The sequence below is a fragment of the Galleria mellonella genome, unplaced genomic scaffold (genome assembly GCF_026898425.1).
Source record: "Galleria mellonella isolate WM207_F2 unplaced genomic scaffold, CSIRO_AGI_GalMel_v1 utg537, whole genome shotgun sequence".
NCBI lineage: Eukaryota > Metazoa > Arthropoda > Insecta > Lepidoptera > Pyralidae > Galleria > Galleria mellonella.
In genome coordinates, this window is record NW_026442112.1 from 877284 (window position 1) to 904797 (window position 27514).

The 27514-nt window shown below is 29.8% G+C and overlaps 1 protein-coding gene across 2 annotated transcripts in view; it reads left to right on the plus strand.

Moving 5' to 3' along the window:
* Window positions 1–327: 327 nt before the first annotated feature.
* LOC113512496 (uncharacterized) overlaps window positions 328–27514 on the plus strand; it is a 98291-nt gene continuing 71104 nt past the window's right edge. Inside the window, exon 1 of one of the 2 annotated variants that reach the window (XM_052898689.1) lies at window positions 328–452. The gene's annotated coding sequence lies outside the window, so the exon portion shown is untranslated. Of the gene's footprint in view, window positions 479–27514 lie in introns of both variants that reach the window. The other variant, XM_052898688.1, reaches the window with a different exon arrangement.

The following is a 27514-nucleotide window of genomic DNA, read 5'->3' on the forward strand; positions in this document are numbered from 1 at the left end:
GTTAAACTCAACGCAAACATCTTATGTGTTAAATTTCCTTAAACTGTTCATACTCAGTTCGCAACTTTAAGTAGATACTTCCACATTAGAAACTGTAATAAGGGCCCGCTGAAAGGCGGATACTTTGCCCTTTCATTAATCTCATGGTGACAGATAAACTTTAATGTCTCGCCGTTTAAGATCCGATTTATCACAGGAGAGAAGACTATGAGCATTTATGTGGGTGCGTGCGTCATTCTAAGGGCAGGTGTCCGTTGCTATTTACCGTCCTACTTATTCGAGAATCGTACTCTGTGGGGGCGTAGTCGCGTATAGATCGCAGGGCAACCAGTGAGTACCCAAGTGCCGGCTCGCGCGGACGCCTCGCACGCTACCTTCGGAAGCAAGTGAGACGCAAATACCTCCCCCGGGGGGCTAGAGTGAGAAGCAACAAGCGACGGCCGTTTCAACAGGTCGTTATTGTAACTTCAACTAAATGGTGATTCCGTGCAATAATTCTTACTTCAGCTGTACTTTTCTTTTATTAAATCGCTTGCTTAAACTTTTATGAGTTGCGCGCGGCTCCATAATGCCTCGGACTTACTTTACAAACAATTTTTATGATGATTTGCTTTTGCGTTCAGATTATAATGTTTATTATTATCAAACTTTGCGCTCGTCGGGCACATGAGAATCTGAAATTTTATTGTCCAATGTTTTTTTCCATTATTAACTTGGCTGTTTTGTTTCCTTCTTCATATTTTTCTTATTTTTACCATTGTTTCTGAAACATTATATCTGTCTACATTACTCTGTATAAATTTATAGTCTTAGGGTAATGACTGATTAACATATGAAACGAGAACCATGCGTTTCTGTATAATAGATTAACAAACACAATTAAAGTCGACACAGACATTGACACTATGAATTGATATTGAATTAATTATTGTATCGAATTATACGTCAAATGTACTTAAATAAGTATCGTACAATGAAAATACTTGTCTTATTATCAAATTCAAAAACAATATACTTTAAGGAAGCATACAATAAACACTGGAAAATATTAACAAGGCCGGAGTCAATTTAGTTCACTTAAAAATATTTGTTTTGTAAATTTATCAATCTGAGAATCGAATATGAGATTTTGTTTATGCAAAACTAGTTAGGTATTGTTTAACATAGAATGCAAAATATAAATGCACCAGAAATTAAAAATGTTTATATTTTAAGTACCTACCTATAACATCTTTATATATAGGTAATTAAAAAAATATCCCATTGTCTGTTAGACAACGCATAGCCTACCAACGTCAACCAATCGACATGGAAGTGTAAAATTTTCCTACAGGTTTTCATAATAACTCAGCAATTTTAAAAATCCCCTAAAGCTCGCTAAAACACTTAGAAAGGATTTTTCAAAATTACCACGGGAAAGTGATAAATTAATCGGTCGAAGCCACATAATACGAGTAGTATTATTAGGGAATTTCTAATCTTGTACTTTTATAATAAAAGCATAAAATACCCAGTGGTATCTAATTTCTGCGAAATCCTACCATATATTAGTAACATATGTTCAAGGAACTCGACATAATTTCCGCTTCAAGCATTAGAATACATTTACAGTTACACACCTGGGATCTTGCAGCGTGTAGTCTTTCAGCATCTTTATAAATAATGCATATTTAAAACAAATCTTAATACACGATTGCTCGGAGAAACAGTGTAATGTTTTCAAGGTTCATGTATGTATGCATGTGTGTTTCTATATTCTATCATTACTTCTAAATGCCTAAATCTAGATGGAAAATGGAATTTTGTTCGAATCCTTACATCATCCCGGGTGACACTGGCTATATTTCTTTTAAATACTTCATTTTTTTCGAAAAAAGTTGAGTTTATAATGTCTGTAGTATGAGTGTGTCTGTAGTGTAGAGTAATGAGTGTATAAGTCAGACTTTATAATGACCAATTCTTATTAATAGTAATATAATGTAATGTATGTAATTTATAAGTATCTTTATATGTTGATGACACTACCATTCATCATAAAATGAAGACCGTGTCGACTTTAAAGGACATAATCTTAACCCCCCCTCCCCCCTCCCGTTCTCAGTAGTCCCGGTATTGCTTATAATATGAAATGTATCAAATTTCAATATCCCAATAGAGTAAATAGGATTTTATAATTTCGTAGATAAGTAGGTATAAATTGCTTCATGCGCTGTCTACAATATTAAAATCTCATACAATTAGCCTCTATTTATTGCAAGTATGTATTTATGAAAATTAAACTATATATTACTATTATTAGTTGTCACAAATTTTAATATTTAAGTACAAAAACTATTTTGATTCACGCTAAGTAGCATTATATGTCTCCGAAGTCTCCTAAACTATTTAATAGGAATAAGTATTTTTACATAATGGGTGCAACTTCATTTATCCATCCATCTGCCTTCGAGCACTATGTCTCAATACTATCTAATTTAAATTTGGAATTTATTTTAAATATTCTTGAGTTAATATCGTTGAAAATTTTAACAAAATAGTGAAATACCTTCTTTCTATACCATTAAAGTCATGTTCAAATAGATTTGAACTAATACATAAAATACTTAGAACTAATACATAAAAAAACCTATTTGTTAATTTAAAATTGAAGAAATTAAGTTCCTGATCATGGAAAACACCCTTAACAATCCAAATTTTAATTAATTATATTTTCTTAATCTTAATCTACAAATTAATCCGAAAGATAACAGTATGCATATTTCAAATCAAATATGGCAAAAGTTTAATTCAAATACACAGAAATATAAATATATGTGTACACTAATCCATATATGTGTGCACTAATCCACTATGGGATTACTAGAGGTATTTGGCGACTGCTAACTGTGTAATTCATTCATTATAGAGTTATTTACAGTAGAGATGTGTGACGACTGCTAATTCAGTAATACGTAAGCAGTCGCCAAATAAGTCTGGGAGTACAATTGACTGCATATTTATTTTAATTTATTTCTGTTGGTCCAATCTTACTACAAGAGAAAAAAAGAGTGCCAAAATGGAGACTGGAAATTTCATCTATAACTAGTGAAGTTTTAGTTAAAAGCGCTTCATTAATTATTTACAATGCTTTATTTTTTGTAAGATTCGATGTTGCTTTTAGACTTTTCGTTTAAACTTCACGATATCGACTATTATGCTATTATTCAAAATACTTGTATGTCCTTAATATTTATTTATATATGCAACGTCAGTCTTAAAAGTACGACCACAATTAACTACGCAGTTAATAACTTCATGGTTATCTATACAGTTTGTATAGTAAACTGCCGCGTGGTCTCGGCATAGAATGAGCCACCCCTTCCTGTCCTGTGGGTGTCTTAAGAGAGAGAGTGTCTTTTTGAAAACATCCGCAAAATCTAACTGCGGTTGCCAACCCACCTGCCAAGTGTAGCCTTTATTGGAAAAACCACCCAATAGTGAAAGATTATTGTTCAGTAATGGGCAATAACGGCCGATATAATGCTCAAAGGTATTAATAAAAAAAAAATATTGTTCTATATTTATTATATTATATTTACTCTTTAAATTTTGTATATGGCGCAATAAAATGTAAAAATAAATATATTAATTGAGCCAACAATTGAAACCAAATATCGCGCTACGGTTTTCGTAACGCTGTATTTTTGTTGTAAAACAAACTTGTTTGAGTAGACTATATAACAAGGCCAGCCATTAATTTTATTTTTGATACTTATCGAGAAATAATATCGATCGTATAATAGGACTTGGCCAGTATTGGTCTACATTTGATTAGTAATATCGCCCACAATTGGTCTATTATCTATATTATACCAAAGTACCTTTCTAATACGACATCGTTAGTACTAAGTTTATTAATTTATTAGTGATATATAGTTTATATATTGCGTTATCGTTAACTATTTAACCAGCAGTTGAATTTATTTAACATAGAACAGATGTGTGGTATTTTATAGTTTATTCAACTATCCACTATATTGACATAGTAATAAAATAAAACCACAATATAGAACATAAGTACTCGTATATAAAACAAAAATTTATAAAAGCAAATTTTACAAAAGCGAAATTTAGCGAAGAATAAAAATACGAAACAACAAAAATTTTAAATAAGTAATAATAGGTAGTGTAGTGAATGTCTGTCCACTGCTAAACATATGCCTTTCCCATAAGGGGATTTTGCCAATACTTACCACTAACTAAATCAGCCATAATGGCACTTAGTACGTTTTGCATTTGCAGCTTCGATATAATAAATCTGCACTTCTAGTGAGAAAGCATACAAAGTCCCTACTTCTTAGGAGAAACAAACATCTATTTGTGTTTTTTTAAACTTAGTGTGTATTATTTATTAGATGATAATTAAAAACGCTAATAATTGCTTTCATAGTATTTTTTTCGTATGAAATTGTTTTTGTTTTGAAATGATGAAATTGTACCCTATTAAATAGTTCAACGTACTCGTACTGCAATTATCACGTGAATGTAGTCCCAATTTGACGTCCAATAAAATGATTTTTATGTTATTTGGAAGAGAAATTGGTATAGAAAAATCTAACAAATTTTAATATTTATACACTCGTAATAACGTTTTCTGACATAATAATCCTTACTTAATCATGTAATAGGCCATGAATTGAATTGAACCAATATAAAGAAATAAAATTAAAAGGATAACATATTTGATGTTTGAGACTAAGTGATTTTGGTACTATTTTTATAACATTTTATAGATTTAATATAATATATTTAATATTTTATAATTTAAATTCAGTCTCTTATAATAAATATATTTTAATAGTTGTACCTTATTTACACGTATATATTTGCGTTGTTTATAAAAATATCTTCATGTTTTTGCACATCATAAAGAGAAAAATTAGCTTATTTGAAATAGTCTGAAAAAAGGGTACAACTTGGATATAACTCAAGTTGTACCCTTTTTTCTCACTAGAGGCACAGAAATAATAATCCACCTTAATAAGGGAAATGAGAATTTTGAAAAAAGAAACATCTCTTTATTGCGCACTAAAAATAATAAAATGAATATTTAAAAAAAGTGTGCTTTTTAAAAGACGACTTTATCGCTAACAATAAGCTTTTACAGAAAATCTGGTAGAAAGTATTTACAACTAAAAAAAACCGGTCAAGTGCGAATTTGACTAACTCGCTGAAAGGTTTCTCTTTAGATAGAAAGTTTGTCAAATTAGTTTAATTATGTGCGTATTAAATTATTATTTGAATATGTAAATACACTAGTCACAAGAATTAAGGGATATAAAAAAATTCAAATTTTACAGCTTGTCGAAAATCAAATTGTTGTGAATTTACTGGGTACAGAGGAATAACACCTGAGTCCTCAGGAATGGCAACGCATGGGGGGTATCATGGGCGAGACAGTATACTCTGTTATGTCCATGGTACTCATATATTAATGAGATAAAATAATCTTATTTTATTTCTTATATGAAAAAGACACAAAACAATAATTTATTAGTGTTAGTTCGATAAAGAATTCCTTATATGACCTATATAGGTCATTACTAAGTTTGTTTTTGGATTTTTTTATAAATTTTCAAAATCTATATTGTTAAAAACATTATTCCATTTTTCTTGCAATATTTACATATATTTTTGTAAACTGTTAGTATTTTTTATTTTTATTGTTCTCGCTTTGCAAACTTCGACGAAAAGGGGTTAGGCCCCATTTTATATATATTATAATAAGGGGCCCTCACTCCTTTTTCCCGAATAGTAACTTTATTACATTTTCCATAAAAACTCGAAAACTTTGCAATATAAAAATTAAAAAAAAATTGTTGTAAAATGTAAAAATAAAGTCTATTTCATATTCACATAGCCGTGTAGTCTCGACATAGAACAGGTCACCCCTTCCTCTCCCGTAGGTGTCGTAAGAGGCAAATAAGGGAGAGCGAGGGATGGGCAGCAGCGTCCTTTTTAAAACATCTCTAAAACCTAACTGCGTTTGCCAATTCGCCTGCCAAACGTGGTAACTACTGGCACATAATATTTTGCGTACCTCTTTTGATTTATTTAGTAAAGATTTTTTTTATTATTGCCATTGCAGTATATGTGGGTCATAAATTATTTCATATTTAAAATCGATATCATTAGTAATTCCTGACATATAGTTCTGTGACAGACGGACAGATCCGTCTGTCCATCTGTCACAGAACGTGTTCGTTCCTGAAAGTTGCACAGGAAGAAAACCTTATGTCCTTTGTAGACAAATAATTAAACATATAGCCGTACAGGTACAAACACAAAACACACACATATATACAAACACATAAATCAACAATTACAGTTACATAGACAACCATACACTACATACAAATAGTATAATGTGTTGTAATTATCCACTGGATATATTTATAATTATTAGTTTCTATCGGTCGGACCGTATGCTTGATTCCCACCTTTGTTATTTCAAATATGACATTGAATCAACAAAGGGTAATAAAATCAGCTATTTATACCATTATATTTATATAGGTACTTATTTTCATATGTAAGTTTCCTTTTTATATTATTTATTTACTGTTTAGTATACAAATATGGATATGTATATATATAAAAGAATGTAGAAGTTGTACACTAAAACTTATTGAATATTAATTATAGTCTTTATCTGAAAGAATTTAACGAATTTTCTACGAAAACGCAATACAAAGATTTTGTTGGGAAACCATAGATATAGAATTCTATAAACTGAGATTTTATAGGTTTTTTTATCAGTTTCATATATCAATTTATATATATATATATATATATATATATATATATATATATATATATATATATATATAGTTATATATATTTATCACACAAAATTGTATGAAAAAGTCGACCCGTTTTTCTCGAAGCATGGAAACATTCTATCTATATAATTTAAGACTATAAGTATATAACGAATCTAATTAAAGTAAGGTTCCCTATGTTATTCCAAATGATATAAAACAAAATATCGTAATTTCGTACACTAATTCCCGAAAACATTATTTTACGATTGTAATAAAAAAAAAAATAATAATCTCAGGATATAATTATCTCATTCTTATTTTAAAACATATAAAATGCACCGATGAACTACGAGACTATTCATCTTTAAAATATTTAAATTTAGAACACAGATGAGTGTTGCGTTAGCAATCATAAACAAATTAATAGGAGACTAATATAGAGTAAACATTATCCATAACAAAGAAATACCTGCAAAAACACTTGAAAATTAATGAAAAAATTCAAAATACATGCGAAATCCTCTTAATTTTAGAAGTCAAGTTAAAATTAAATTAATATTTTTATTCTAAAACCCGTTTTCAACTTGTCCGGTTGACGCCTGACTGTTTATAAATATGCTGGTTCTTTTTTATTACGTTATTTATTATGTTAATTTTAAATGTAAATACCATCTGTTGACGTGATATATTATATTATGTTATTATTCCCTTATTTTAATTTTCTCTTTATAAAAATCTATTAATTTATATGATTCATTATTGGACATCTGGGTCATATTTCAGTGAAGTGTAAATGTTTACTCCATGAAAGTATGTACATACCTTCGTACCAACAGTTTGTTTTCTTATCCCGTAAAATTGGAGTCAACAACCTACGCAAGAGTGAACAATTACGACACATAAATTGGACTTCTTTAATGGTGGACTACATCAAAGCAAAATAATATAAACTTGTAAACGTCTGAGACAGTGAATTATATAAATGGAATATTTTAAAGTAAATGTATTAGTCGTTAATAGGGTTTAAATAGAAGACGGTGTACAATACAACAGCATTATTTTTTCTATGTTATGCGATCTTTACATATTGCTCAATTGTGCACAGATTTTTATTATTATTTTTTTTTATGTAAAAGTATCATCATGTCATATTTTAATACGATACTGATTTTGTTTAATTAATCTTCAATTCAAATTAGACTTTTTGGTCAAATATGAAAGTCGTACATCAAAAGACGACATAGCTATATGTTCTATATATTCCGTATAATATTTGACCTGGGTATTCGCTAAGGAAGGTTTTGTCAATGTAATTTTAGGAACACACCTCGTGAATATAATTATTACGAGTTTTAATTTATAATTTATTTTTATTTTATCCTAGTTTAGCACGGTACTGCACAATCCTATCCTTATTTAAGTATAGCGGTCTTTGGCACTGTTCTCTTTGCTTACTCTGCAAGCGGCTTAAAACAAAGAGAAGAGAAGCGAAAAGAGATACATATGATAGATATAATAGGAAAATTTATCTACATAATTGTGGATTATAAATAGATACTTCTTTCAAATTGCTTTCAAATTAACCTGATATTAAGATTAAAAAACAATTTTTGTTTTTAAAACTAACATTCATAAATACAAATACATGTACGTGCGTCGAATCCATAACCATAATATGATGCGGTAGTGCGTTATTCGCTACAAAACTAATGCCATAAAATAAGTAAAATGATTAATTCCCTATTTTCATGAATAAATGAATGGAAATACCACGACATCATACTCGTAGCGTTTAACGACTTTTTTATTATAAGGAAACCGATACCGAGAAATGGCTTTCAGTGCGAATGAACATGGCTTTTATCGAGCATTAACGCTGTTTCAGATAAGTAAAAAATATATAGGCAATAAAATTATTATTAACACTAAAATTCCTATACGCTCATTGATTAGTCTTGTAATAAACGTAAAATATTATAATAAAGTTATTATTACTCGTATGAATATTTTATTGCTTTCATTGCACATTATTTAAAAAGGAGTTTATTAACTATTAAATTCATATAAGGTTCATTTCATTTGTTTTATTCTAAACAAAACTTTCATTTTTATTACACTTTTGTTTTTTGTTATGGATTATTGTGTTATGGAAAATACATTTTATGCACCTACACTAATATTATAAAGAGGTAAAGTTTCGTGAGTTTGGATGGCCGGAGTAACATTTGGTACTCCTAATCCGATTTTGAAAATTCTTCCACTATTAGTAAGGTATAATATTCCTGACCTGATTTTTTTAATTTGGTAAATACATGTTTTCAATAATTAATCATAATAAATGTAATTAAAGTCGGCAAAAAATCTATAATATGGCCTACACTGACTGGACTGTTTGAAATAAAGGAATAAAATCTATAGCAAAAATATTCATTATATTTAGCTTTATAAAATACGTTATATTTAAATTTAATATCTCAACCAAAAAGATGGTTTTTATGTTAAAAATAAAATAAAGTTATAGGTCGTTGATTTTAAATTCTTAAAAATTATTAGTGCAGTACATGCACACATGCCAAAATACTAGCCTTACTAAACAAATATTGAGTCCATACAATGTCGAGGCGGGTCGCTAATGTAATTATATTTTATATGTATATGGCATTTCATTTTAATCATAATTGTATTCTTTGACATTCAATTTCCTGCAAAATTTATTCATTTTAAAACCAGAGACCAGTAAGGAATCGAAATATATATTTTTATAATACACCTTATTAACTTTAAAATTCGTAATATGCTCATTATACTACTATAATCGAGTTTTTAATTAATAAATTCAGATTACGCTCATCGCTTATTACTATTATAGACTTCATTAAATTTGTAATATACTCATTTCAAATTACTATTATATAGTTTATTAATTATAAAATTCGTATTGTATTCTTTATCATGATACAATTTATTTCATTTCTTTTTCCTTTCTTTTGCGCATCTGTCTGTTTCTTAATCCGTTCAGATATTCAAAGGTTGCCCTGAAAAGATTGTTTACAGTATTATTACTGTAAACAATCTGACTTTGCTGAATTATCAGTCTATCGGTTATTCCCCAAGCGATATATACTTTTTTACACTATTTTCTATTCCGTAATTTTAATTTATACTAAATATATATATAAGATATCGGAGCCTTTATAATTTATATATATATTCTTTACTTGTAAGTTACATATAAAATAATATATATACTTATCTCTGAGAGATCTCTTCCATCAACCCAGTACAGTAAGAAAGCATTTCGTTAGCGGACAGCTGAAGTGCTACAATTTACCATAGCACGGCCCGATATCGTATAATTTTATCGACACAATTGAATAGGAGTACAAAATTTATGCAATTATATGGAGACACTTTTAAATTTCCGTATCGTGGACATGTCACGATATTATCGCGGAAAATTAAAAGCATTTCAATAGAATTGCATATATTTTGTTTCCTTATTATACTGTAGTGATACCTGTCACTTACATTTTATGAAACCTAAAACACTATTCCATATATTTTAAATTGTAGGAGTATTAATACTAATATATATATATATATATATATATATATATATATACTACACATATATATATATATATATATATATATATGTGTAGTATATATATATGAGTTAAAGTATAAAAATAGTAAGTAAATATACTTGTAGTACGTAACTATTTTCTGTATTCTGCAGTTTTTTTTCCATATCTTTATTGATACTATCTGAGAATTGAATTTTTATAGAAGCTTCTTTCGGCAATAAAGTTAGTTTTATGATGTGTCTAGGGATTGCCACATTTTTTTATGAAAATGGGTTTAATAATAAAACTGAGATGTGGATAAATTTAATTTAGAGTATTTCAGATCCTATACAATATCAAAAATAGATTTTATTTATTTAGTGACCCTCGCTGGCTTTGCACGATATACATAATATTATGTATCTCTAGAAACTTATATAACTAAATATTTTCCTATATTATATAAAGTATTAATTTTTTAACGATTTGTTTACAAAGTGTTAAATTTTACTGCTTGTACAAAAATTTAATTAGAATGTGTTTTACATACAATTTTTTCATTAAAATACTGAAATGTAAGTGAAACTCGCCGCAAAATCAGTGGCTCAAAAAAAAAAAGCGCAGAAATAAACAGATGCAGGTAACGACTTTGTTTTATATTTAAACATAAATTTGTGAATCCTGGTTAATTTTTTTTCCAATTACGGTTAAACATTATTATATGAATAATGCGTACAAATTCATGGTCTCAAATAGAAGGTACATAATTAATTTTGTAACACACATCTGTACATTTAGTATTATAATCGATACAGTATATGAAAGCTCTAGATTGCCTTGCCTATGGGGAACCGATTTGAACGGTTATGACATCTGAATAAACTAATTAACTAACTCACTGTGTTGCTTCTTTGTAGTTAATATTACTCGTATTAAGCATTGTGAAATTGTATGTTTGGTGCATCAAAGTGTTTTAACACATTTTACATGTGATCAACGAACAGAGATACGAAATATTTTTTTTATTATACAATTTTTTTTTATTAAAAATAAACACAAATATATTTTATGTTGGTAGGAAATGAATACAACTAAAAATATTTTAAACTGTTGCTTAAATAACTAACAAACTACTTAAATACAATTTTAAATGCAATTGATGATGATAATTGAAAAATGATGCAATACATGCCTTGTTATCTTTGTCACCTCTTACTATGTGCTTAGTATTAAATGGAGTGGTAATAATGTATTACCAAATACACATTACATGGTACACAAACGTGGTAACATATGTGTACTCTGATTCGTTTACTAGAACTTAAGTTAAAACGTAATAATGCATATAATCATCCTGTGTGATGTGTCGAGAATGAAGTCAAGTTAGTTAGCTCCTCGTGACAAATTTCAAGGAATAACCACCATGACTTCTAAAGGAGACTGCCTAGAATTTAATCTAACAACAATGTGCTCACTAATCCCCAGTACAAACAGTCGCATCTCTCCGTCCAATCTAGATACGTTCTGAAATAATTTTTATTTTATTTTTCTATATTATTGACATGTATGTACAACAATCTTCCATTGAAGCAACAAGTAAATGGCTAGACGACCTACATATAAAATGTCGTCTTAGATTTACACGAGGATATTTGTATCAGCTGCTTACGGGTTTGCTGTTACGAGTAATAACGAGTGCACTTCAAAACTAAAAGAAATCGATTGTAAATAAGTTTTTATCAACATGTAGACCTCATATTTTCAACCCTCATCTTAAATAGCTCCATATCCATCAGCGGAGAATTATTCACATATTATGTACTCTTCATTTTATTTTATTTAATAGAAATTTTATCGATTTTTCTTAAGTCTTAATATTATTGAGACGTTACTAATCGGCGTCTTCATCCTTGCAGGAATCTTCTTCTTCACGTGCCTACTCATTGAACTGGCTTCATTTTCTATTCCTTAGCCATTCAGCCTATTAAACACAGGAACCTTTTGACATAAGATTTACCTTCAACAAACTAGCTTTATAATATAAGTTGCACTCATATTTCTTAAAAAAACTAATTTATAAATTTTACAGTCTTCTTTCTTATTTTCCCTTTAAACTTATCCTTGCCAGTTATTCGGTTCGAGTCACCTTTGCTCTACTGATATAGATAATTATTTTATATGATAATAATATAATAATAATATAATAAATATGTCTAATTGTATATATATAATTATATGTCTAAAATACATAAAGATATTAAGTATTAACTTACTTAAGTTTTTAAGTCTTGAATGGAACGTCAACCTCTTCTTTTATGTACCCAATGGTTAACTGGTAGAAAATTCTATCCGGTATAAAACATAATTACACTGTGCATTGAAATTTAAATAAACATATAAAAGAGATATTCTTTAAACTATTAGCCTATCTAGTGACATCCCATTTATAATAATCCATCAAGCTGTCTACATGTTGCATAAAATACCCGGACATACATTTCATATTTTTTCATGGATGAGAATGGAATTACCCCGTCTACGATATTAATTTACGTTGGCGAAGTATCAGTGGAGGTTGATAAGTTAGGTTTGCTTTATTATAGATAATATAATATTCTATGGTCTCGCATGGTATACGTGGATTTTTGCAATAATGATAATGGAATAATAACCCCACCTGCACTTTTGACATACTTTGGTGGGTTATTAGTGATAGGTGAAAAACAAAGCAGATTAGTTGGTCTATACTGACGAACTCAATAAATCAATTAAGAAGGTTTCCAGAGCGAATCGCGTTAAGGTCAACCTGATATGGTATATTGCTAACAATGGGGCTTTTATATCCCATAACAATCCCTTTCGCCCAAAAATTGAAGTTTACTAGATAATATATAGTGCTTGAAATAGAGTCGTTATTCTACGTTTCTTACCTAACAATCTTTTCCTCTAGACATAAATATTATACAGAGTTAGTCCCCAGATATAACGACGACGTCTGCGTTGCTTTAATCATTGCAAAGACCAAATATTAACGTAGCAAATATTATTATGCTATCTACTTGGAAGTAATAAGGACATTCAATATTAGTTTTAATTGAACTGATCACATTTCCTAAAGAAATTTAGTTGAAAATACGAAAATATTCAAACTGAAAAATTAAAAAAATATTACGAAATTACTTTGACAATGTTGGTAAAAGAATGTTTCTCGGTATCATAAGTGTTATTATTGTATTTATTCTTTACGACTAATCCATTATGTAGGTACTCGAAAACACTATACTTTCTTCGACAGTCAGTTAAAATCAAAATAAACATTATTGTTATTAACATTAAAAAACATTTTATATTAGATACTATTACAGATAATACAATATCCATTTCTCTACCTAAAGTACATACCCACATGTAAATTATGAAAGTATAAACTTATACCTAATAAGCTAAGTAAGATGGTACCTAATTAGGAAAGTTTTATACGACATGTCATAAACTTGCACCGTAATTTATACATGCAGGTAATTATCGTGGAATATCCTTATACTATAGGTGTCGTAGAGGTGACTAAGGGAACTTAATTCTAGAGGAATGTGTAGCAGCGTCCCTCTTAAAACATCACCAAAAGCCTAAATGCGGTTGCCAACCCGCCAACTAAGCAGGGCAACTACTGGCAAACCCATACAAATGGGGGAGGCCTATGTTAAGCAGTGGACATTTAATGGCTGATATAATGATGATGGTGATCCTTATACTACGAGTAATAGACTATCGAAATCTAGCAGACGTAGGCCTGTCTATATTTATTTCTCTAGACGATTTTTGTTTTACTGGAACGATATTTGATAAAATCTGTGTTCCAGCGTCATCTGTTATCAATGGCGAGTTACAATAAGTACAACAAATAAAAACATTTACCATTAAATAAAGTCACATTTACTAACTTTAATTTATTCAAACGAAATCAAAGATCATTAATAATAATAACAATATTTTTTTATGTTCGACAAATTTAATAAATTACTTTGGCATACTCTTTTTATCAGAATTAGTAAAGTATAAATAAGAATCAACTTCTTTGCAGCTGCATTTCTAAATTGATACGACATCATAACCTTAAAAAAAAGAGCATATTCCTTTTTAAAAGACCGAAAGCATATCTGCAATACTTCTGGTGTTGTGGGTGATCATGTGTAGCGATAGTCACTTACCATCAGGTGAACCGGTGAACGATCATGCTCGTTTGCCCCGTGTGTTATAAAAAAAGAGAAAATATAAAGAATATACAATAATTATTAATAAGTAATCATTAATAATTCAAAATAAAATTTTTTATGAGTTATAATTTCGAAAGACATCTTATGCTAAATGCCAAGTATAAAAAAAATTATGCCACAATCATTTTTATATATGTATTTACGATGCCTATAGACTATATGTATAACGGAAATTTTGTAAACTTATTATATGTGTTTTTGACAATTGTTTCAACTTCATCCGGAAGTCTTTTTCAGGAGGCATACGGTGATTTGCGTCACAGAGATTTGTCTTACATAAGTAAAGTAAACATAGATATGGTTAAAAATATGAACATAAGTTTTGAAAATTATATATACACTTAATTTACAAAGAGAATGATATTTTAACATGATAAAACAATCCATTTAGGATTAATAAATTTAAATGCAATTTAGCAGGCTAATGCAATATGAACGTCTTATATTATGCACACATTTTATTTATTTATTTATATATACATATTTGTGGTGAGCTTCACAGATTTACCAATGAACACACTAAAAACTAATAAAAATCAAACATTATATATGAATGTCTAATATAATATATTATAGATAAGATTAATTTTGTATTATAAAAATAACGTTTACCTACTACTTGTAAAAAAAATAAATGTAAGTAATGAATTTCTTACAAACTTTTTCATTCATAAGTGAAAGAAATGATGTATTTGGTTTTCGCCAAATAGAGTGAAATAGATGGTTAATGTAATCACCGACACAATTAGGTGAAAACACACCTCAAGGAAAACAAAGCTGGTCAAGTGCAAGTCGGACTCACGCAACGAGGGTTTCGTACAAAATCATCAAATTTTTGTGAAATAACTATAAATTTACGGTTTTCGGATTTTTTCCTTTACTTGTACTACATGACATTACTTCTTGCCAATTTTCATGATTCAAGGTCAACGGGAAGTATTCTATAGGTTTTGATTCCTTTTGCGAATATCAAAATATGCTATATAAACGGAAAATAAATGGCCGTATCTTTGACTGTGTCAATATAGAAGCTTGATTTTACTTTTTTAAGAAATTTCAGATCTAAGCATATGATATTTAACTTCAAATTGATATCTTCACGCGTTTCTAAGAAAAAGGGTCTTGATATACGGACGGATGAACGTTTTTTCCTTCAGAGGTACGGAACCCGAAAAACATTAACGTGGGCGACACAGTATAATATGTGTGGGTAGCATAATACAACAAACAATTACGATAAAGAGACCATCTAATTTGTGACAGGTCCCAAGAAATTCTATTCAGCAATGTCTATATTTAGCTTGAGTATCATCATCAACATTTTTCATATGGAATGTATCTTAAAGAAAAATAAACATTTACAGCAAAAGGGTCAACCGGTATCAATCCTAATAAGTAGGTAAGTAATATAAAAACCTGTACGCTACGAATTTTTTTCAATCACACAATAAATGGACGTAGGCAGAATATGTTTATATGTTCATATTTAAAATTATTATTATTATTTTTATACTTAATTTTTTTATTTACATTTTTATATTTATATATTTCTTTAAAGTATTAAATAATTGATGAGAAGAAAGTTCTTTACAAACGGATGAAATTTCTTGTCATCAATTTATTTATTTTTAAATTATTGCAATTCTTTTCATGTCTTTTATTTCCTGCCTGATTAAATACCTATTGTATATATTTTGTTAAATAAGTGCATTTCTATTATATAATTATTATTATAATTTTACTATTTAAAGTTATATTTAACAATAAATCAAATTTATTTAGGATTATTAAAGCCTACTAGCTTACTTTGATAGCAGAAAATTACGCTTATACGATTACTTTCAATAAAAACAAGCAATAATAAATTGGCAGTCATTATCGAAGCATTTGGCGTTCCATTGTTTCTGCCTACCCTAATGGGAGACAGGCGTGACAGATATGTATGTATGTACATATGTATTATCTTTAATTAAATACAGCATAATTAATTTCTGATGATACAAAACGTTAAACGAATTAAACGATATTTGTAAGAAAATTAGACTATGACTCGATCCCACTGGATATAAAGTCTAATAATCTTGAAATCTGACTTGTGGGTTTAAGTAAATTAACAAGTCAAACGTTCTCTAACCGGAGACCGAATACTTGACTTTGTTAATACGCTCTGGAACTACGATGTCACAGATAAATAAATGATTGCCTAAAACTTATTCTACATGAAGTGAAGATTCAAAACCTAAGACTGTTTTATTATGTTTAGATTTTTTAAAATAAATAAAATAAAAGGTAATAAATAGTTTTTTTCATGTTTTTTCTACAGAGGCGGTTTAGAACAAAAAATGAAATAATTAGTGAAAGCCTTTCATAAAACATTAAAAATATATTATTTTTTCTTAATTAAAACATCTCAAGAACTCAGAATTTAAAACTGAAGTAGTACTAGTATTTAATACTTGCATATACATATTATTTTATTACTTTATCTCCAGAAAAAAATTGTGAAAAAGTCATTTACATTTATGTCTCATAGGTATTTCCGCCGAAAATTAGCTGTGGTTGAATGGCTTTGTTTCGGTTTGAAGGGTGTGATAATTATGGCAGTGAAAATACTAGACATGGAGACTTAACTTATTAGTACGGGAGGGAAAGAGTGTTAGTTATAGGGACTATTAGTCCCTTATCCTGGCAATGTATGTCAGGCATTATTAATTTTATTTAAAAAATAAAAGCCACCAATGAGCTCTCAATATATCCTGAGATGATCATGGTTCTGTTCATATAAGATTGTCTAAAACTAAATATATTTAAAAAAAAGAGCTTAATAAGTTTTTAATTAATATACAAAAAATTGGCATACCTAATTGGTATGTAGCGGGGGGAGGAGATTGTTAGTAATGGGGAGGTTAGCCCCATTGCTATCATATCAATATACCTTATCAGGTCGACCTCCACGCGGTTCCCCCTGGAATCTATTGTGACCAATTTATCATTGAACTCGTCATCCATTCTCGCCTATCATTGCTCACTGGTGACCCCCCCCAGTGTATACCGATAGCGCAGGCGGGGTTACCATGCCATTTTTACCCATAAAAAAAAGGTTGGTATGTAGTGGAAATATGAATGCGTGAATGTGACCGAGAGTAACCTCTGACTACCTCTTTTTTAATAGTATTTCTTATTTAGTAATTAAAATTAAAATATTAAATAGTAATGGGAACACAAAATTAATATTATTCATTTGTTATATTTATATTTTTGTCAAGGAATATCGCGGCGGGCTTTTGTTTACGGCATAATATCTATATTTTGCTCTTTTGAGGGTAAAGCAGTAAACGGAGTTGTGACCATTTTGTGTTACTGTAGTACACTAACGAAATGAAAAAATATGTTACTTCTTTTATGTATTTTCCTTTTGTTTTTTTTTTTTCTTTGTATATGTGTCTTTTTTTTTTTACGTATGTAACTATATCTGTTGTTATTTGTGTGCTGTAAGTAATGCAAATAAATTATAGTATCTATCTATCTATCAATCACATATAAACAACGGTTACCCTTTCCGTCACGTGAACCATTGATTTGATTTTCATTCCAGGTTGTATAAATAAAAAAACCGTATTAAACGGATTTTTTTTTTTGGTTAAAAAAAAAAACAAAATTCCTTGAGAGGGTTGACGTCAGGCAAGCAGCCGGTCGTAAAACTATAAGCCAAATCTCTTTGTAATATGGATAAAAAGCATATAACGCCGACCCGAAATGATGATTGGGATAAGGGTGGGAAGATATAGATATTGTATTTTTTTTAAAACGTACACTGTTCGAAAATATAAGTGGCTTTTGTATATTTTTTTTCTTATTACAAATGGATAATAATTACACCCATATAACTCGATTCTGTAAGTTATAATGATATCGCGTACCGATATTTATTCTTGATTGCTACTTTATGCCTATTTTACGCGAAGGCAACGTTGCTATTGTTCCTTATCACGCAATAATGACGTCACGGTTTCCTTTATTAGACCAAGTTGCTTTGTTTATAAGAGTATAAGGTAAAAAGAGGGTATTTTTACTCTTTTTAATTAAGTAAAGCCTAGATGGTGAGATTAAGCCTACGCATTACCAGTGTCTTGTAACGAAAATTCACTAGACACAGAGATATGTATATAGATACACAGATATTTATATTGAAACAGATACAAGAATCCCTATACATAATGATATAGTGAAATCATTGGCATCGTTCTAAAACATAACATTTAAAAATAAAAAAAAAACAGACTATAATTATGGCAAAATCAGTTTTTTATTTTATTTTAAAACTAAACCACTCTATCGATTTTGAAAACATTTTTATGAGACTAATCAAATTCAAATTATCTTTATTCAAAGAGACTTTATTACAAATACTTTTTAAATCGTCATTTTGAAAGTGCTTGTAAACAAAACTAAACAAGTCCAATCTATAAGTATATTCTGTCAAATAAAAAAAATCATTTTCTAAATCAATTTATAGCTGGCGGAATTATAAAGTAACAAACAATTAAAAACCAACCTACTTCTTTTTGAAGTCCGATGAAAATGATAAACAATTTTTAGAATTCCATATTAACTTTAGATCTAGGCTTTTTATGTTAGTAGGTATGTATCCATTTTCATAAGAAATATATATATCCTCATTCAAATGTAAAAGCGAGTTTGTTTATTTGTTACCTCTGAGTACTTTAAGATGATTGGTCACTAAATAAAGTTGCGCACGAAATACTAGATGGCGCTGGAATGAAGACTTGTGGTTTCTGTAGATTATTTTGTAATTAAAGACAATTTGAAGTAAAATATCTAAATTGGCGGGTGATTTTATTTTGTACCAACATAATAATAATATATTATCATTGTTCTCTTGTATTGTAGAACTTTGTAAAAAAAACACATATTAACAAGAGCCATTCCATCTGTGTAGATTATTTATTCGGGAAAATATTATGTATTATCATTTATTCATATTTATACATTATAATAAAACACTCGCCAAATTATAAATTGTACTTCAAATTACCTGTAATTTAAATTTTGTTTAGTAACCAATCGCCGTAACGGCTTAATCGGCTTTGGTGTCCACGAATTATATAGGATGTAAAAGTACATAGGATAGATACTTATAATTTCGCTTAATGAACATATCTCAGTCATAGAGACAAGTTCGTGTTTTAAAAATAGTACAAAACTGATATAAAACAACAAAGCCGATACAAATAATTATAATGGACAAACTGTTGGTAGTTGAATGGAAGCAATTATTTATTTTGTGGATAATATATATAGATATTCGATATTCAGTCGCTTATTGCGTCTATAATCGTTATATTGTATTCTATGTTTGAAAGGAAAATTAGGTCGGTCAATTGTTTCATGTCGACGTAAAATATAGAATCAATCCTAATATAATTTGTTACCTTTGCGAGTGATAGGAACAATTAAATATGAAAAAATATAAAAAAACATAAAAAACGGACCTTTAAAATTCAAGGCAAATTTTTTTTGTATGTTTAGAGATCATGGCCATTTTTTTTATATTGTCGCCATTAGTAGTAATGGTGGTCGCATTGCCATTTTTAACATAAATGTAAAGTTGAAACACTTATATCTGCATATATCCAAATTATTACAATTTTAATGAAATAATTTTCCTTTTTAACCCATGTGTACTTTAGCTGAGAAAGCTCGACTAGTTTAACTACTTACTTTATTTTAGTTTAGTAATAATATTTTGTTTACGAATAAAACTTTAAATATATCAAAATAACGATATCAATGCAATCAGACACTTTAGATTATTCAAACGTTGTAGTAGACGAATAAATAATTACTCTCAGTCTATCGACCTACCGACCTGATTTTTATATGAACCTTTGTAGACGAAACTCGAATTTCAAACTTCAAATTAGGTTTTGTGGTAGATCTACAGAGACTAAATACTGCATGCTGCTCTGAAAATAGGACGCATTCAACAACACTTTAACACTACACCCATTTTTAATCAACGGATGATAATTGTAGTTTTACATGTGGAAATTTTCGACAGTTTTTATTAAAACTTAAAAGATAAAATATATTTTAAGATTGTGTTACACTTAAAAAAAATAACAGTTATTTAATTTAAAGTCCTTCTCCATAGAAGGCCATGAAAATGGTCCTAAACCACCTGTATGCACAAAATTCGTGTAATGCATTTGAGGTCGTCACTCCATCTAGTGGGGGATCGTCTTATACTGCGTTTGTCCGTACAATACATGATAATTATGTGTCAAGTGATAAACATCCCAATGGGAAATTAATACGGACCATAGAGATTGATTGAGTCTATTTAATTGATTTACCGTATGGTCCAACCACCCTTTCGTTTCCCGTGGGTGTCGTCAGAGGCAACTAAAGGAGGGCAGCAGCGTCCCATCTTAAAATATCTTTAAAATCTAACTGTGGTTGCTATTCTGCTTGCCAAGAGTGGTAACTACTAGCAAAACCCTCCAAGGGGGTGGCTTATGTTCAGCAGTGAACAGTAAAAGACTGATATGATGATGATGATTGAGACTGATTGCAATAGATGTAGCTAATGCATGTAGGTACATACACAATACTGGGTTCTAATTTGAGTTCTCTAATTTAAGACTAAATAATTTCAAAAAAGCACAATTGGATGCCTTAATATCGATTCTGTATTCGTTTATAAAATCTATTTTAAAATAATGAATTTTATTATCATCATGATATCTGATCAGCAGTGATCATTATGTCAATTTTATATTACTTTTCTTTTATATTAATACCAGCCCACTATATACTTTTTATTATAATATACTAGCGACCCACCCCGGCTTTGCACGGGTGCACATTACATCACATCACATTTGAAACCTCAAAAATAATCAGTATTTCTCTACAATATTATGCACGGATTATACATATAAACCTTCCTCTTGAACCACTCTATCTGTTAAAAAGGATCACATCAAAATCCATTGCGTAATTTAAAAAAAAAATAAGCATACATAGGGATGGACAGACAGCGACAGCGACTTTGTTTTATACTATGTAGTGATTATTAATCTTTAACATAATAATAATATATTATCATTGTTCTCTTGTACTGTAGAACTTTGTAAAAAAAACACATATTAACAAGAGCCATTCCATCTGTGTAGATTATTCATTCGGGAAAATATCATGTATTATCTGTTATTCATATTTATACATTATAATAAAACACTCGCCAAATTATAAATTGTACTTCAAATTACCTGTAATTTAAATTTTGTTTAGTAACCAATCGCCGTAACGGCTTAATCGGCTTTGGTGTCCACGAATTATATAGGATGTAAAAGTACATAGGATAGATACTTATAATTTCGCTTAATGAACATATCTCAGTCATAGAGACAAGTTCGTGTTTTAAAAATAGTACAAAACTGATATAAAACAACAAAGCCGATACAAATAATTATAATGGACAAACTGTTGGTAGTTGAATGGAAGCAATTATTTATTTTGTGGATAATATATATAGATATTCGATATTCAGTCGCTTATTGCGTCTATAATCGTTATATTGTATTCTATGTTTGAACGGAAAATTAGGTCGGTCAATTGTTTCATGTCGACGTAAAATATAGAATCAAACCTAATATAATTTGTTACCTTTGCGAGTGATAGGAACAATTAAATATGAAAAAATATAAAAAAACATAAAAAACGGACCTTTAAAATTCAAGGCAAATTTTTTTTGTATGTTTTAGAGATCATGGCCATTTTTTTTTATATTGTCGCCATTAGTAGTAATAGTGGTCGCACTGCCATTTTTAAGAATGTAAAGTTGAAACACTTATATCTGCATATATCCAAATTATTACAATTTTAATGAAATAATTTTCCGTTTTAACCCATGTGTACTTTAGCTGAGAAAGCTCGACTAGTTTAACTACTTACTTTATTTTAGTTTAGTAATAATATTTTGTTTACGAATAAAACTTTAAATATATCAAAATAACGATATCAATGCAATCAGACTTTAGATTATTCAAACGTTGTAGTAGACGAATAAATAATTACTCTCAGTCTATCGACCTACCGACCTGATTTTTATATGAACCTTTGTAGACGAAACTCGAATTTCAAACTTCAAATTAGGTTTTGTGGTAGATCTACAGAGACTAAATACTGCATGCTGCTCTGAAAATAGGACGCATTCAACAACACTTTAACACTACACTCATTTTTAATCAACGGATGATAATTGTAGTTTTACATGTGGAAATTTTCGACAGTTTTTATTAAAACTTAAAAGATAAAATATATTTTAAGATTGTGTTACACTTAAAAAAAATAACAGTTATTTAATTTAAAGTCCTTCTCCATAGAAGGCCATGAAAATGGTCCTAAACCACCTGTATGCACAAAATTCGTGTAATGCATTTGAGGTCGTCACTCCATCTAGTGGGGGATCGTCTTATACTGCGTTTGTCCGTACAATACATGATAATTATGTGTCAAGTGATAAACATCCCAATGGGAAATTAATACGGACCATAGAGATTGATTGAGTCTATTTAATTGATTTACCGTATGGTCCAACCACCCTTTCGTTTCCCGTGGGTGTCGTCAGAGGCAACTAAAGGAGGGCAGCAGCGTCCCATCTTAAAATATCTTTAAAATCTAACTGTGGTTGCTATTCTGCTTGCCAAGAGTGGTAACTACTAGCAAAACCCTCCAAGGGGGTGGCTTATGTTCAGCAGTGAACAGTAAAAGACTGATATGATGATGATGATTGAGACTGATTGCAATAGATGTAGCTAATGCATGTAGGTACATACACAATACTGGGTTCTAATTTGAGTTCTCTAATTTAAGACTAAATAATTTCAAAAAAGCACAATTGGATGCCTTAATATCGATTCTGTATTCGTTTATAAAATCTATTTTAAAATAATGAATTTTATTATCATCATGATATCTGATCAGCAGTGATCATTATGTCAATTTTATATTACTTTTATATTAATACCAGCCCACTATATACTTTTTATTATAATATACTAGCGACCCACCCCGGCTTTGCACGGGTGCACATTACATCACATCACATTTGAAACCTCAAAAATAATCAGTATTTCTCTACATTATTATGCACGGATTATACATATAAACCTTCCTCTTGAACCACTCTATCTGTTAAAAAGGATCACATCAAAATCCATTGCGTAATTTAAAAAAAAAATAAGCATACATAGGGATGGACAGACAGCGACAGCGACTTTGTTTTATACTATGTAGTGATTATTAATCTTTGTCAGGTACCCACGATACAAGTTCGCCTAGTGTGGGGAGTACTTGTTGTATCTTGTGTTTGTAACTTAGTGTTTTTGTCAAATTATAAATTTTTATTTCTAAGAAAAAAATAACAACCGTTAACTGTAAGCATAGGCCTCCCCCATGAGATGGGTTTTACTAATAGTTGCCACTCTTGGTAGGCAGGTTGAGAACCGTAGTTAGGCTTTTAGTGACGTTTTCAGTGAGACGCTGCTGCCCATCACTTGACCATTAAATTCTCTTAGTCACTTCTTACGACACTCACGCGAAAAAAAGGAATGACCCATTCAATGTCGGTACCATACGGCATTAGTGAATTTTTATTGAGAAATAATTTAAGAAGTTATATACCAGGGAACCAATATGATCAGATAGACTATATTTTACCTAAGAGTGTAGTCAAAAGTCAATAAATGTAGAATAGGACAGCTTTAATTTTTATATATATGAGGTACCTGCACCATCTATTTCCTTTATGTCTATATTAAACATTATGAATTAACCACAGCAATAGATCGATATAGTAAAGCTATAATTAAACATACTCAAATTCATTTGTTAATGGAGCATTGCCCGTTTTGGTGTTTTTGCTCACCCTTTGGGAATAGTTTGATTTGTTGATATAATTTTAACCATACATTATGTTAACCTAGTTCTTAAGTTATCTACTAATTGTACATTAAAATTTACTCGTAAATTATACTGCACGTGTAGAGACCACAAGTTTGAAGGTATGGAATTATTGTACAAACATACCGAATAAAATAACCATTATAATCTTTGTTATCAAAATTATCCATATTTACAAAATTTTTGAACTGTCACTTTAAAATGAAATACGCAACTAATTTATATTATGCCTAAAGAAAAAAAAAACAAGTAATTAAAGCTTCTAAAATTATTATTTATGTAAATATTATAAGAAAAATAAAAGAATTTTTCCAACTAGCACAGTTTCCGTTAAATAAACTATATAAAAAAACTCTTAACAAAAATAATTATCCTTTAGTATCTATTGTATACAAGAAATACAATGAATTCACTTGTACGGAAGATTTTTCATTTCTTATTTGCAAAATAAATTTTGAAGAAAACAACAAGCTATTTGCAGATTATTTTATGTACGGAAACATCGATGTGTGAGTGTAACTCACACTTGACCGGTTTTCTTAATATGCATTCTTGTCTTTCAAATATAAAGAATGTACTATGCATATTTAATCTTTATAACTTTTCTACTTGAAACTTAGTAATAATAAACTAATCAGTCCATTTAATTTTTTTTTCTATTCACTCTAATGCTGTTGACCGCTGTTAGCCTTTACAGTTTAACCGTAGGTAACGGGGGCGATGGCACCCCAAACCAGCAAAAGGACTTACAAAGCGGCCTTTCACCGTCTCCTGCCTACCGGATATAAACTAACCAGTCCAGTCTTTTTGTAATCTTATTATATAAAATTCTAATATCACGATGTTCATTCTCGATAATCTCTGTAGCTGCTTAATAAATTTTAACACGTTGACTGCCAATTACGAAATAACTCGTAGATTGCATTCTTTTCTAGGACATCAATTACAAGTTATTCCGTCCTGCGTTTACTTGCCATTTTTGTATAACTACAAATAAACTCTGAATATATCAGTGCTAATATCGATAGATACCAGGGGGAGACTTTGTACAAAAGTCGTTTGTGTACCTCTGTCCCATTCGTGTTTCTATCGTGAAGCAGTTGTGTTTGCATAGCTGTGTTTCGGTTTGAAGGATAAGTTATGGCGTGAATTTACAGGGTATAGAGGAATAACCCCTGAGTCCTCAGGAATGGCAACGCATGGGGGGTATCATGGGCGAAACAGTATACTCTGTTATGTCCATGGTACTGCTCATATCTATAGACGACGGTTATCACTTTGCATCAGGTGGGCCGTCAGCTTGTTTGACATTCTAAGTTGTATAAAAGAAATGGCTTCTGGAAAAAGAACAAAAAATCAATACTGGCTTGTATAAACAGAAAATTGCGAACAACGAACCAAAAATATAATTATAAAAATTAATTTAAACTAGAAATAAAATAATATTTTAATGTTTTTTTTTTTTTTTTATTTTTGATAATAACTTTGCACTAGAACTAGAGTTTTTAATAATATAATGTGATTAAATCAAATTGTTATTTTAGGTCAGATCTCTAAAAATTGCCGTGGCAGTCAATGTGTTAATGAAATTCAGAAATACATATTTATTTGTCCCAACATAAGAGATAAGACAGTTTATATCTCGATAAGAAAAATGCACCCAGCAGTACAGTGGTACGAGATAAAACATGTGTCATGTCAGCTAGTACTATAGGTAATAATTGTTAGCATATTCTAACAGATCAACCTCCACGTGTTTCCTCTGGAAAACATCGTGATTGATTTATTGTTGAATTCACCTATTATCCCTCACTGATACCCCGCCAGTGTATATTGACAGCGCAGGCACGGTTAACATGCCATTAGATTTTTTATTAATAGATTATTCATTAAAAACGAAATATCCTAAGAAATTAGAGATGTCGAATAAGTCGAGTAAGAGTTGACTGTAAAATGAAAAATTGACCATGTAGGTCAATTATCTCTGATCTGAATACAGATCCAATCTATCTGTGTCTTCAGATCAGGTTTTTGAGATCTACTTCCAAAAGAATAAGCAAGCTGAAGTGTCAATGTGTTGCTCACAGAGCTCGAAGAACCAACAACCTATGAAGAATAAAGGTTCTTGAGTGGCGGCCCCGTACGGGCAAACGTTGTATACTCCTACAATTCAATTTCATAGAATTTTATTACTTTTTGTTTTTTTTTTTCAATAACTATTATAAAAGGGTCAATATAAAGTCTTATTTACATTTTTAACTACGACATTTGTAGTAACAGTTAAATGGTGACGTCAGTACGTTGAACTAGCTATTTCATGCCTCTTTACCCTATAGAAAGTTTGGCAAAATCCCTTTGTAATGCTCACTTGACGCTGTTTATAAACTAAAGTTAGTATAAATACTATCAGAAACTGTTACATTGTAATAAAATGTCCGTAATTCTCCTTTCAATTGCACCCATTTTACACGAGCAATCAATATTTATCATCTCTTTATATACTTACCATCGTAAACCGTACACAAAAGAGTACTTCTTGATAAAATACTATTTTCTATTTTTTATGCCTTCGATCGCTATCAGACTGGAATAGGATCAAGTGGATAAGTGGCTAAGCCTATTTGACGCATTTTAACGACTCTTCAGTTCTTTCCGTCCCTCTCTAGCTATTCAATACGGAATTATATAAATAAAGAAATAAGTTCTGCTGCATATGCAATTAGAAGAATTAGGCAATTAACAGACGTGGCGACGGCTAAACTTGTATATTTTGGTTATTTCCATAGCATAATGTCTTATGGCATACTGCTGTTGGGTAAAGCAGCCGATATAAATACTATATTTGTTTTACAAAAGAGAGCCATACGTTCTATTTATGGTA